General features: G+C 40.4%; 1 long non-coding RNA gene across 1 annotated transcript in view; it reads left to right on the forward strand.

The window, feature by feature from the left end:
* LOC135977302 (uncharacterized) overlaps positions 1-14,212 on the forward strand; it is a 38,124-nt gene that overhangs the window by 18,207 nt on the left and 5,705 nt on the right. The window contains exon 2 of the long non-coding RNA XR_010594742.1: positions 6,086-6,173. This is a non-coding gene — a long non-coding RNA (uncharacterized LOC135977302). The remainder of the gene's footprint in view (positions 1-6,085; positions 6,174-14,212) is intronic.

Consider the following 14,212-nt stretch of genomic DNA (forward strand, 5'->3'; position numbering starts at 1 on the left):
AATATCTTTTGCCTGAACACGCAGCTTCTTTCACATTCTTGCCCTGATTTCCCCATCTTCATCAGTCCATCACCCAAACCTACGTTCTCTTGAATTTTCACTTTTAGTTTAAAACACTCCAATACTCTGGTGCATCTGAGCTTTGTTCAGCCTGGGGAGAGAGGGCTATAAAACTTCTTTATGCTCCCCTCATCCTGGGGCCATTTGGGGGCAAGTCTGGTCCCAGATGTAAATAAAAGTAGCTTCAAAGCTGCTTTGACCAGCTGGCCTGTTTTTAAAAAGTTTGGGATTTTGCAGAACATTTTATAATTTCATAAAACATTTTACCCTCGTTACTATTTTTCCCCAAGGGAAATTTAATTAAAACATATTTTCAAGCGACGCCAAAATACGTGCTTTGTGTTTGAAATAATTCCCCTCCCCCCAGCTTCCTCACCTATGGAGGAATTAAAATAAAATACATACATAGAGTATTGTTGACAGAGGCAAAGGCAGCTGAAACCCAAAGTTCTGTTTCAAGTTCTGTTTGAAATCTAGACCCTGCAGAGCAGTTTGTAAGGCTCATCACGCTTGCGCAAGAACAAACAGCAGCGTAGCTCTGGTAGCGGCAGCAGAGGCATGGCTGAGCTGTGCCAAGTATGTACCCACTGGTTGCAGGAGGGTTTGTGCTCAGCATGGCTCAGCCATGCGTTGCCGTTACTCGTGCTACCATGGCTATTCGTACTCGTGTTAGCTAGATGAACACTAGTGTGTCTGTGTGCATGAGCAGGGGATCACACCCCTAGCTTGTAGTGCAGATGTAGCCTAAATTTAGCAAAACAAGTTTTCCCATCCCTACATTGAGACCCAGATTACAGAGGTACTTAGTTACCTAACGCCCATTGATTTCCTATTTGAAACTCAAATACCTTTGTGAATCTGGGCGTAAGGGCCTGTTCGTGGATTTACAGTTTCAGCCAAAGCCTATTGAAGGCAGTACGAATCTTTCCATTGACTCCAGTGGGTTTTGGATCCTAAGGTACCTCATAATGGAAGCGGCAGAAACTGACTCAAAAGCAATTCACATTAACAAGAGTAATAGCTGCAAATCTCTTGTTCCATCACTGTAGAATAGGACCGGCCACATTTGATAACATTTTTAAACACCTTGGGCCAAATTCTAAAGTCAGTAGAGTTAGTCCAGATTTACACCAGTGAAAGTGAGCAGAATTTGGTGCATTATTAACTACGTTAAAAAAAAATCCACAAATATACTAACATTCCAGAATGTTAGTTTGAATGACAATCTTTGTAAATAATACCTGAGCATATTTTATTACATAGATTAGGGGCTGTGTTTTGTTTTTATTTCAGAAATTTTTGTTGAAGTTAAAAGTTATGATCCAGCTTTTGGATTCTGATCCAGCAGAGGTTTCAAAAAAGAGTCTGTTGCTATTCATTAAATGTTTTCATTTACTATTTGAGGACACAATCCTGCAGATCCTCACTGATTGACTTCAATGGGACTACTCACGTGAATAAGGCCTCACATGGGTAAGGGTTTGCAAGATCAAGCCCTAACGTTGCAGAACAATATTCAACAATTGCTAACAGTACGGCAAATTTAAAATGAACACACTAATAGCCACACCACAGGTAACGTCTCCTGGTTATGATGATCTTAGAAATTATAAAGATTTGGCTTTGGGAATAAAGACTCAGATTCCCAACAGGTGTTAATAGTTTTCCATCAAGAATCCAATATCCTATTCAGATCGTTAGCCACATGTCCAGATTTGTGGGGGGGTGGGGTATTTTTATTTTTTTGGGGTGCATAGTGGTTGTTTTTACCAAAGTAAAGCCATGAACACATTCCAGTCCTTTATCCTTTATAAAGAGTGGAGAAATTTAGTCCCAATACATCCATCATTTCCAATTCTTGCAACAGCATGAATAGATCAACCAAAAAAAGGCTTAATGAAAAACTTTATTTGGAAAAAAACTAGCAAGTAAAACAAGTTTCCATATGTTTACCATAAAAAATAACCTAGATTCCACCTTGGGATATATAAAAATACAGACTACAGATTGTATATTTTGGCATTCATGGAAAATGCCTTTGTAAACATACCCTATTAAAATTTAACTGCAGCTTTTATCATTTACTCAAGTAACGTATGAAAGGACTAGAACACATTTATCACAGAAGTAGTCATTTTATCATGGTTTAGTAATAGCAGTGATGTATTGTGCAATTTGAAGTGCATGCCTAGTTTACAGTACATTACTGATGAGTACTATCCATACACATCTGTAGAATCTCCTTTAAAGTGTATCCAGAAACATTAACTCAGAGAAAAAAAACAACAGAGGCAATAGACTTAAGTTATGTGGGTTGACTCCCACAAAAATGGGACACCTTAGCAGTACTGTGGAGGAGAAATCTCAGATTTGTTTTTGTGCTTGGTTAGTGAGATTAAATTAAAATCACATGAAGAGCTCTAAATAGCTCCTACTTGAAATTTAAAGTCACATTTTGGCAATAGATCTTATGGTATCAATATAACTGTTATAAGAGTCTGTATACCAATCTGTTGTCAGATCTGCATCCTTCCCATCCTGTTCTGATTTCAATGAGCCAGATAAATTCGTAAGGTTTCAAATCTTCATAAAAAGTATCTCACTGGTTGTCAGACTATGGCACATGTACCACTCCCAGTCAACGCAATCTGTTCTGGTGGCTGCAATCTAAGGTCTTCTGAGAACAGGCAGTGAAAGGATTTGAGTGCTGGTAATGACAATTAAAAAGTTGCAGAACCACTGTACTAATTCTAAACTTTGATCAATGGTAACACATCTATTAGAAATAGTTATACTGAACCATCACAAATATTATGTATAACTGAAGTATGTACTCTCCCATCTTGGTCAAACAGATGTCTGTACTTTGCTATGAAGATAGAAAGCACCATATAAATGCTGATTATTATTATTACATCTCAGTTTTTATGATCATACATACTCTAGGACACTAGTTTAGGTTTAGTAAATAGGCTAACTATGTAACAATGCATCTAATTGTATACAATGATTTAGAAATATAACACCTGAAATTACTGTGCAACATTATCTCTCTACATACAAGTTAGTCATTTTAGTAATAAAGTTTAAAGCATTTTGTAGCACAGGTAGTGTGTGTTTTCCCTCCTCCAGCTTTTCTTTATTTAAAAATTATTTTCTGTTTCACTGAGATAGGTTCCTATGACTTTTTAAAACTTGAAGTATGCGGTATCTGAATTATAGTCCATGGAAACTTCCTATATTAAGGGCAGTAATTCTGAGTAAAGACAATGCATGCCTGTCTATTCTTCCCAGTAATAAAACTTCTATCATTACCAAGGAGGAAGAAACAAGGGGAAAGTTAAGATGATTTACAGATGGACAGTACAATGCCCCTCTCTGAGCAGATGGGTAAAGAGAGTTCCTTAGTGCAAACACAGCTGTTTGGGGGTTGTTTGTTTGTTTTTGATGAAACAAAGAATTCAAAGGACTGTATTCAGTGCAGTTCAGTTTTCTAATGCACATATTCCAAAGTTTGCATGCAGCACTAACCGTTACAGTCCATCTCATGAGACTTGAGTAGATCATTTTTTGGTTGTTATTGCAAAAAAAAGTATCCACAATGCTTATAGTGTTTGGATGGGTAGCAAAGTCAATACTGGCAACAGGTGGATTAGCTAATTATTCCTCTGTTTACACAGGGGAAAGTGTGTTTTGATGTAGGATTAAAATAACATTTTTTTTCTTCCACATGTACCAAACAAACATGCAAACAATATCCCCCCAGCTATTCATCACACATTCTGTTTACAGTGGCTTAACTACCCAGTCTTATGTAGTAAAGCTGTTCCTTGATCCAAGCTGCAAAATAAAAAATAATATTTGTACACTACATATTACTATGTTCCAAAATAGCCTTTCTTCCAGACACATTTAGAAGATGGAAAAAGGATTTCACTTTTATGTCAGATTATTCTCAAGGCACTTCATATATAAACAATGACAGTGTCCAGCATTAAATGCTAATGGAAAACATCCAAGTAATGAAGGTAAAATGGCATTTTCTCAGCTTCCAGAATAAGAAAGGTCTCCTCCAACAAGCAGAAATATCAGTGAATTGCATCCAGTTCTGCCCGCAATGTCAAGTTCAAAGGAGCTGTGTACACATGTCTAAAGACTATATTTGGACCTTAACATCTGCTCAATTTTATCAGTAATCTTTATAGCTGTTGCTATGTTACCTGTGATCTGTTGGGTCTCTAACTAAGCTGGGTTAAATTGAGTCTGTACTTGAATGGGAACTTCTAGGTGCTACAGGAAGTGGTTTTGGTGATCTAGTAGGTAGCACTTTCCTCGGAGTTTATAATGAACCAATGCCCCAGCATTACATTAAGGGTCACTCTACTGGTGAGATGTAACATCAAGGTTCTGATAATTTAGCACCATGAAAAGACCCGCTGTTACTTTTCATAAGAGAGGTGCTAAATCTGATCTCCTGGCCAAATTCTAACTTATATAGCTACATTCTGTCTAGCTAAATCCCCTTTGCATCTTCAATAGCGTATGTTTTCACCTGCTGTCTTAAAACACTGTGTAATGTTGCTGTGCACTGTTAAATAATTGCAAAACTCCTGATGACTTCAACCAGAACAGAATCAGGCCCTTTTTAAAGACTGTAAAGCATTTGGGGATCCTTCAGCATGAGAGGTGCTAGACATGCAGAAGAATAAATTGTGTATTTCTATAAAGATGTGATAACTATGTAATAACCGGTAGTTCAATGTGATGCCTACAAGCCTGATCCTACTCCCATTGTTATCCATGGGAGTTTTGTCACTGAGTTCATTGCAAATAGTATTGAAGCTCCAGATCAGTCAGGAATCTGTAACTGATGGCTGTGACAATGAATAATTTAACTATATGCTCACATAGGCTAGAGAAAAAGGATGATCTGATCTGGGATCAGGAGACCTAGTTTCAGTTCCCAGCTTTGCCATGGACTCCCTTGGGCAAGTCGCTTAATCTCGCTGTGCCTCAATTCCCCATCTGTAAAACGGGGACAAGGGAAGTATTCTACCCTTTGTTTGTCTTGACTGTGTAGACTGTAAACGTTGCATGACAGGGACTCCCTCATTCTGTGTACGTATAGGGCCTGGCACAATGAGCCCCCCATTTTGGTTGGAACTTCTAGGCACTAACGTAATGCAAATAATAAATAATAATTACAGAGACAGACATCAATAGTACAGTCCAGAGATTACAGAGGTTTAGTAATGACATCAGTATATTATCAAGAATCAATCTGATCGTGGTCAGAGTCCCTTTGGGAACCACCCTGTTGTGGCACATCATGACGACCTAGAAGTTGTCACATTTAGTCAGACCATTGGAACACCAATCATTTCAACAAGACTTAAAGTGCTATAGACAACAACCACTAAATTATGGTAAGCAAAACAAGAAAAACCATAATGAGAAGCAAGAACATTAACTACACTGTTTAATGGTTCTGTGGGTGACCACAATTACTCGGCCAAGTTTACTGGAAATAACTTGTCCAATCACATGTCCATATTACAGATTGGATTACTTTGATGAGACATGCCAAAATATCACAAAAAATAACTCAAGCAGAGTATTCACTTTGTTCAATGGATTTAGTTAACTGGCACTATCCTGAACCTTGGCAAAATATATGAGGCCAGATCCTCAACTGGGGTGAATTGGCAAGCTCCACTGACTGCAAATGGAGTTACACCCATTTACATGAGCTAAGAATCTGGACTGTTACATTTTACCACTCTCTTTGGGGCAGCAACTCAGCTGGCATTAGTAGACTAAAGTCAATGGAGCTGCACCAGTTGACACAAATGAGGATCTGGCCCTTTGTTTCATTATTGTTTAGACTTTTGTTCATGCTCCAGTCAATTAACTTTACCTGCTATATTCTTTGTAGATACAGACTGCATCTCTCAGAGTTTCCAGTTAATGGTCTGGATTAATCAAAGCAGTGATGTGTAGATTTTTTGCTTTTTCATCTTTACAGAGGTCCTCCACAGAGGGGGTGGCCGGCTTTGAAACCATCAGGATTCCTGACACTTTTTCTCAATTGACTTCCACATAAAGACCTTCAGGTACTGGGAATTGGACAGCACGAAAATTACCTGTCTCTGTACTCTGGCAGCCTTGTTCCAATCATCTAATTTAGTTTCGTGTATGTAGCTTTCAACTCACAGGTCAGGGAAGTATGGAGTTATTTAATCTCTATATACAGAATTGTATTATTCTGAATAATGTATCCTGCCTGATTAATAACAGTGACAGCAGGGTCCTGAATGTTCAGCACACTTTGTAATCATCTACTCAGCCATACATATTCCCAAATTTTAATAAATTTTGCTGTTTGCTAATTAGAACTGTTTCTTGAAAATACCTTAAATTGTCTCAGAAATGTTTGGAAAGATTTGATCTTTAGCCTTTGGTTTTCTAGAAGGCGATGATTAAGTTTCTAAATTCTTCAATCCATTTCTGCTCTATATACACCTGATGATAATCTTACAATAAAAAAATATTTTCACAGTTTGTGAGAAGGAAGGTTAAATTCCAGGGAATTTAATGAACAGGAAAGTGAGGCACTGATAGTTTTGGCTAGAACCAAGTATTTTGCCAGATTCCTTACTGTTCAGCCATTGCACCTCACATGTGACCTGTTGTAGTGCAGGCACTGTCAATTCTAATAGCATGGTGACTTAATGCTGTAAATAGAGAACCACTAGGGACTAAGATGAAATGACTAAATTCATTTTCCCTTATAACCCAAATTACATTCAATCCCCATCTAAAAAGAGAGACCTACTCTGATAATTTGGCCAATAATTAAAACTAGTCTGGAAATTTTGACAAAATGCCAATTTGTTGAAACAACATTTTTTTGTGGAAACATCAGTTATGACTAAACTTTTTCAGGTCAAGAGAAAGACAGCCCCACCCCAGAACAGCCAATAGCCCAGTGGTCAGGCAGTACAGGGCCTTGAATTGGACAAGCTCCCTAACCACCAGGTTATAAAGTAGGTCTCTTTCTTTCTCAGTCTCTCCTGTTGGAGCTGTTCCACTTTATAATAAATAATAAAATATTCATTGGGCCAGTGTGAGACTGACATTATAGCAGGGTGGTTAGACGCTAACCTGGCACGTGGGAGACTCAGGGTACATCTCCACTGCAATTAAAAACCTGCAGCTGGCCCCTGCCAGCTGACTCAGGCTCACAGGGCTCGGGCTAAGGGGCTGATTAAATGCAGTGTAGACATTCGGGCTTGGGCTGGAGCCCAGGCTCTAGGACCATAGGAGGTGGGAGGGCCCCAGAGCTCAGTCTGCAGCCCAAGCCCGAATGTCTACACTGCAATTAAACAGCCCTCCAGCCTGGCCCCCTCATCAGAGTCAGCTGGCACAGGCCAGCCATGGGTGTCTAACTGCAGTGTAGACATATCCTTAGAGTCAAGGTGCTGACCTGAATCAGGCAGGCAGAGAACAATTTGTGAACCTGGATCTCCCACATCCCAGCTGAGTGCCCTAACCACTGGAATACTGGCTATTTTAGGAGGGATAGGTCTCTCTCATATCTATGAAAAATTTTCAAAAGTTTTTGATGCAGAATGAAAACCGATGTTAAAACTTCAAAAATGTTTGACAAAATGGAATTCTTGTTTTCCGACCAGCCCTAGTAATGATGCAACAGATTATAGTTAGAAATTTTTCCTAATGAGTAAAGATAATTAAGGGCTAGAAGAAGGCTCCCAAGAGAGGTTGTGGAATACCCATCACTGGAGATTTTTTTTAAACAGGCTAACACCTGTCAGGGATGTTCTAGGTACACTTAGAACTGCCTCAGTGAGGGGGCTGGGCCTGATGACCTCATGAGTCCCCTCCAGCCCTACATTTCTATGATTCTACACCAAAGACCCAGCTATGGAAGTGATTGTAAGACTCTTGGGTTACAAGAGACTGCTAGCATCGAGGAAATGACATCCTGAGCCTCCTGTAGGAAGAAATTAGGGCCTAATCCAAAATTCAATGAAATCAATGGGAAAAAATCCCACTGATTTCAATGGGCTGTGGACCAGGCCCTTAGTATGCACCGTGCTGGTGCTATAGAAATACTCCTAATAGATTCTGGTAAACAATTGGTCTAGATCCTCATTTTATGTAAGTTGGAAGACAAAATTAGGCGCCCTACGTCCCACTTTTGTAGGAAAACTTACAAAGGAGCTAAAAGTCAGTCACTTTGTGTTGTTGCACATCCCTGGATCAGAATAGAGCTTATTGTGTTAGACCTCACCGTGAGTATGGATGCCATACTCATGCTGATTTTTTCACAGCTATTGGGTTGAGGCAGATATGTGGTTGCCTAGAACACTACCCACTTAATGAGGTGATGTTTCTCACCTAACCTATGTTGGCTGTGTAAGGGAACAAATGTACTTCCTGTGGATATCTTAGACTCCTCCCCTCTTCCCCAAAGCCTCCATTTTGACACTATGCAGGAGGAGTTGCAGATGTTGGGTGCAATTTTCAAAGGAGCCTAAAGGAGTTAGATACTGAACTCCCATTGAAAGGCAACACTGAAAAATCCCAACAGCTGTCTGCTGCTGCCTGACCAGCACACATTGCCTTATGGAAGCTTAGAGAGACCCAGGTGAGTGAGGTAATCTCTTTTATTGGACCAGCTTCTGTTGGTGAAAGAGACAAGCTTTCGAGCTTACACAGAGCTCTTCCTCTGGTCTGGGAAAGATACTCAGAGTGTCACAGTTAACGGAACCTTGACATTTAGCCAAATATTTATCTGTCTGAGCAGTTCACAGTCCCGTTTGACCATAAATTAGGCTACTTAATTCCAATAGCTCCTATTTAATAATGGCCTTAAACATTTGTCTTTACTTCTCAGCTGAATTGTGCTAATGAAGCAGCTCTGTGTAGCTCAAAAGCTCGTCTCTCTCACCAACAGAAGTTGGTCAAATAAAAGATTTTACCTCACCCACCTCTTTTTAATTACCTGCACAGTTTCATAAACTTCAAATCTCCATGACTTATTTCCAAAGCTACAGTTATACTCCCCTCATCAATTATAAACTCTCTTCCTAGCTGCCACTATTGAGAGTAAGTCTAATATGTTGCTCATAATTCAAGTAAATGTTTCCATATTTCATGACAAAAAGAAACATTCTGAATTCTTTTCATCTCCCCTCCTGGGCTAAATCGTCACACAGTTCATTTCCAGACATTCATCTCTCGACACCAGGGGTAGGACTTTAGTAACAAAAGACGATCTGAGAAGAAAGGCCTCTAGAGCATTAACTTGCTGAGCTCCAACCCAGCTAAAGTTCTTTATGTGGTACAGAGGCAAAGCAGCCCTGCACTCTACCTGTAGGACTTGAAAGCTTTAACCTCAATGGCTTTAAAGTGAGACCTTACAAACACATGCTAGCACATTTTGCTTCATTAAAAAGAGCCATTTTCTATAGAGGAATGGATTTATTTCAAAGTGCTGTATATTAAGAGATCAAATGCACCACATGTTAAAAAGAGCTAAGTGAATAATTTGTAGCAAATAATTTGTTCAAAGAATTCTGCCTTCTTGCCTGTTCAAGAATTTCCACAGAGTGCTATTTTCTTGAATTATTTGGCAAGTAATTTCAGAAAATAAGTCTTAGTTTGTAAACCGTTCATGAGCAGTTGGTGAATATTTGAAATTTGTGTTGGTTAGCTTTGAGTGGACAAACAGGGGACATGGTTTTGTTCTGTTCACTGACTGGAAGAGTACAATTCTTAGAGTAGGTCTTCACTGCATTGTAAACCCGGGTCTGTGGGACTCAGCGTTCCCAAGCTCACTCTTGAGCTTCAACACTGCCTTGTAAATTTGGGTTTACAACTTGTGCTAATGTATCCATAGTGCACTATACAGACCTTCCACTCTGGTCTGTGGCTTGAACTGCATCCATACTGCAGAATGACAGGGCTTGGACTCAAGTCACAGTGGGACTCAGCAGGGTCCTAAGACCTGGGTCCTGAGTGCTTGCTGACCCAAGTCAGATTGATTTATGTGTGGATGGAAGTGCAGCTTGGGCTAAAACCTGAGTCAGATCCTGGATTTACTGTGCAGTGTAGACATACCCTGTAAGCCCCTAATTCAGGAAAGCACCCCCTTTCAGAACAGCACTTAAGCATGTGCTTACCCTTAAGCACATGTTCAAGGCCCATGGAAATTAATTATGCTTAAAGTTAAGGATATGCTCGAGTGCTTTCCTTAATAGGAATGGTCTTAATCCTGTTCCTGAATTGGGGCCATAATGAGGTTTTCAATGTGAAAACTCACGTTTACAAATGTGAGTTTCATTGTTTCTATGATATTCCTACAGCCCCAGGGTCCTTTTGAGCTCCTCAACACTATTGGATGCTGAAATAGTCCTGCCAGCAAGAGACACCTACTTCAATCTGCAGCTGGCTAAAAGATTGCACCCTTTCCTATGGGGCACAGATCTGGCTACAGTGATCCATCCATTTGTGACCTCCAAATTTGATTATTGCAACTAACATCTAGGAATCTAGCCACGTGCCCTGAAAAAGTTCCAGTGGATACACAGAAGTCCATCTGCTTCCCACTGCTGTTCACCAGGAAAACATAATTCTGCTGGGTCTGCTTTCTGTCCTGGCACCCCAGATTCCTAGATTCCAAGGCCAGAGGGGACTAGTGTAATCTCCCGTATAACAAGGCTATCGAATTTCTCCAAGTAACTCCTAGAGCAGATCTTTTAGAAAAACATTGAATCTTGATTTTAAAATGGTCAGTGATGGAGAATCCACCAGTGCCCTTGGTAAATTGTTCCAATGGTTACATTCACTGTTAAAAATTTGTCTTTTTTCCAGTCTGAATGTAGACTCTGGTTAAAGGTCTCTCTGTCCATGGGATTGGCCCTAGTAACCTAAAATATTCCCTCCCCGGCTGTGACCATGACTTCTGTGATAGAAGTGTTCCATTGGATCCATCCCGTCTGCCAGGCAGATAAGCTCATGAGTGCAGGAGATGGAATTTCCACAGAAGCCAGACTGAGGTTAGAGAACGCACTCTCACGAGAGACAAGGCAGACCATGGTCCTTGCCACATTCCAAATAAGTTGTTTTCTCACAAACACACACACAAAAACAAACAAAACCAAAAAAACATAAATCAACCAAGCTATTGTTTGTTATTTTTTTCTAGCCTGTAAATATACTTCAATATTTTTCCTCTGAACAAGTTTTTATAGTTCCATAAACCCCCACAAAACAATCAGAAAATGCACAATGAATGAGTCATACTCTAATAGCAATAAGCCACTTCAGGGTGTGCATTAGTAGGCTACTGATTCACTTATCAACCTTCTTATTTGTGTCTTATAATGCACCTGAGGCATGCACCAATCGCCTAATAATGCACACCCTGGAGTGGCTTATTGCTGTGTTAAGAGAGGAAGTCAAGAAAAACATCTCAAATTATAATTGCAGGGACTACTTGGGTGAGTAAAAGGTTGTAATTTTGCTAGGTCAAGCAGGCTAACACCCTTACCCCTGCCAAAAGTGTCATGATAGCTAAGCCCACATGTTTATAATAGGAGTCATTTACATATCTAAATGCTCGTTTGTATGCCCAAATTCCAATTTTTATATATTGCACACACACACACACACACACACACACACACACACACACACACACACACAGAGCTTGTGTGCTGACCTCTAATACTTTATTCCCCCCACTAAACCATGGTTCATAATGGCCATGACCTAGATCCTGCAATTGGATCTGTGAAAACAGACACTTGCTCTGTTGACTCTAGTGAGGCTCTCTGTGGGTGCAAAGGTCTGCCTGCCTGGGTCTGATTGCAGGATTGGGGCCTGTAAGGGAGGATTCTGACTTCTGTTCTCATCCAACAGAAGATACCTCCACTAGTACAATGCCCCTTAGCGACAGGTTGATTCTGTGGTGTAGCAGAGAGAAGACGATCACCAGCACTCCTGCAGCATCTAGCTGTTTCTTGGGGGTCTCCTTCCCACCAACAAGGCCCAACCACACTTCGCTTATGACTCAGGACTTTCTCTCTCTCCATTATGTACTTCTGTACATTTTAAAATATTTGAAAACAAGAATGTCTTATAAGCAGGGCTGTATGGAGCTACAAATTAGGGTCTCTCCACATTTCCAGTATAATATCTGTTTATCAGGGCTTATAAATCAAACAATGCTTTGCCAGGGCTGAAGTGAGACATACAAAGTCTTCAGCTAGGGAAACACATTTTCTCCCTTTTTATTAAAAATAAAATAAAATAAAATACACACTTTTTGACAGTATTTAAAAACAATCAGAAGGCAAACTTGAATGATACTGAATAAAACGAACTTTTCTTTGTTAAAAGGCTGCCATGCTGAGGTTTTAATCTCCAACTGTTATTGACAACTAAACAAACAAAAGAATTCAGCAGGGATACCAGAGTTTTTTAAATGGGCACTGACTTCGGGTGTCTCCGCTTTTGGATGCCCAGCTTCAGACATGTTGGTCCTGATTAGCATAGCTGCTGAATGCCCTCCACTCAATGGAAGCTGCTGGTGCTCAGCCCCTTTGGGAAAAACAGGCCTTATATGTTTCGAGTTGGGCACCCAAAAACTGAACCAGTAAAAAAGGGGTCACTTCTGAAAATTTAGCCCTAGATTGGCACTTAATTCTGAATCACTCCAGCGTCTTGGATAAAGATTTCAAAGACATTTTTAAAGAGCATTAAAAGAAAAATCCTGCTGTACTGGTCTCCTAAGTATGTAATACGTATTTTAACAGCCCAACTATATACTGAATCGGTTTAGATTCATCTTACAAGCTTCAGAACCTTCCATGAAAACTGTTTGGTTGGCAGGGAAGTGTCTTTAGGAGCCACTGGAAACCAGGCTAAATGTGCCCTGTGGTGGAAGGCCCATGTAAGAACATGGAACCCCAGCGGCGTGGGGGTTAGGTGGGGGAGGGAGGTGAAGAAAAGAGCAGCAGTGGACTCACCTTTATTGTGGTTTTTAAAAGAAAAACATGACAGATAAGACATCAGAACACTTAAAAGCTTCCACCCTTCTCTCCAAATTACAAGCTGTAAAGAGCAACAGGGATAATTAACTAAATTTTAATGTGGGACAGTTCTTTCACCTCTAAAAAATTTGGCTCACTGCCCATTTCCTGGTAGAAGTGTGTCCAAAGTAAGCCCATCCTATTAATTTATTACTGGTCAGCTTTGTGTAGGCAGAGCCTGATGGTTAACGCATTAGAAGGGCTGGACTGGTTCCAGCTCTTACAGGGTGAGTCCCTCATGAGTAGGGCTGGCATGAGGGATGATGAAATTGGAAAGGTCTAACAAATCAGCACAGGTTTCCCAAATGGCAGGAGTCAGACTGAGGTGTGATGTGGACCATTTAGCCAGCTGCTCATTCAGATTTCAACTGTCACATCTGAAAATTGAGGTCAGTGATGGGATTTAGTTAAAAAAAATCTGAAATTTTGCAAAGTGTACATAAGTTGGTAAGTTAGTATTTGGGCTTTCAGGTGTTTTGCTCAGCATTCTCATTGTGAGAGGACAATCATGCTTTTTCATTCTGCTTTGTGATCAGTAAAACCCTAAGCAGAGATATATTGACCTGGGGCTAGATCCACACAGAGATTTAGGCACTGCAACGCCTCACTTCTAAGTGCCTTGTCACCCAGTGGAATCCACAATACTGGGGAGAGCTAGGCAGCTAAGAATAGGATCCAGAGAAGCCAGCAAGCTGGGGAGCCACCTGAGCTAGCCAGTAGGAAATTCCAAGGAGAGGGGAGTGCCATAAGCACCACCCCACAGAGGTCGTTAGGGACCTAAGTCTGGGCTGAAGGGACAACATCGATCTCCACTCAGGATTCACAGCCCTGAACCCTCTCCTGGAGCTAGCTACCTAAGCCCTTTCTTGCATGGACTTCCAGAGGAGGAGGAACCCTGTAGCACACTTTGAGCTACCCCATTTTGAAACAGAAGTAGATTAAAATACACTAGGGGATTTTTAGTGCATGGTCCTAATGTCCATGGACACTTACTGTGCAGTGGGCTAGTGTAGGATAGATTCACATGACAG

This window comes from Chrysemys picta, chromosome 1, assembly GCF_011386835.1.
Source record: "Chrysemys picta bellii isolate R12L10 chromosome 1, ASM1138683v2, whole genome shotgun sequence".
Classification (NCBI taxonomy): domain Eukaryota; kingdom Metazoa; phylum Chordata; order Testudines; family Emydidae; genus Chrysemys; species Chrysemys picta.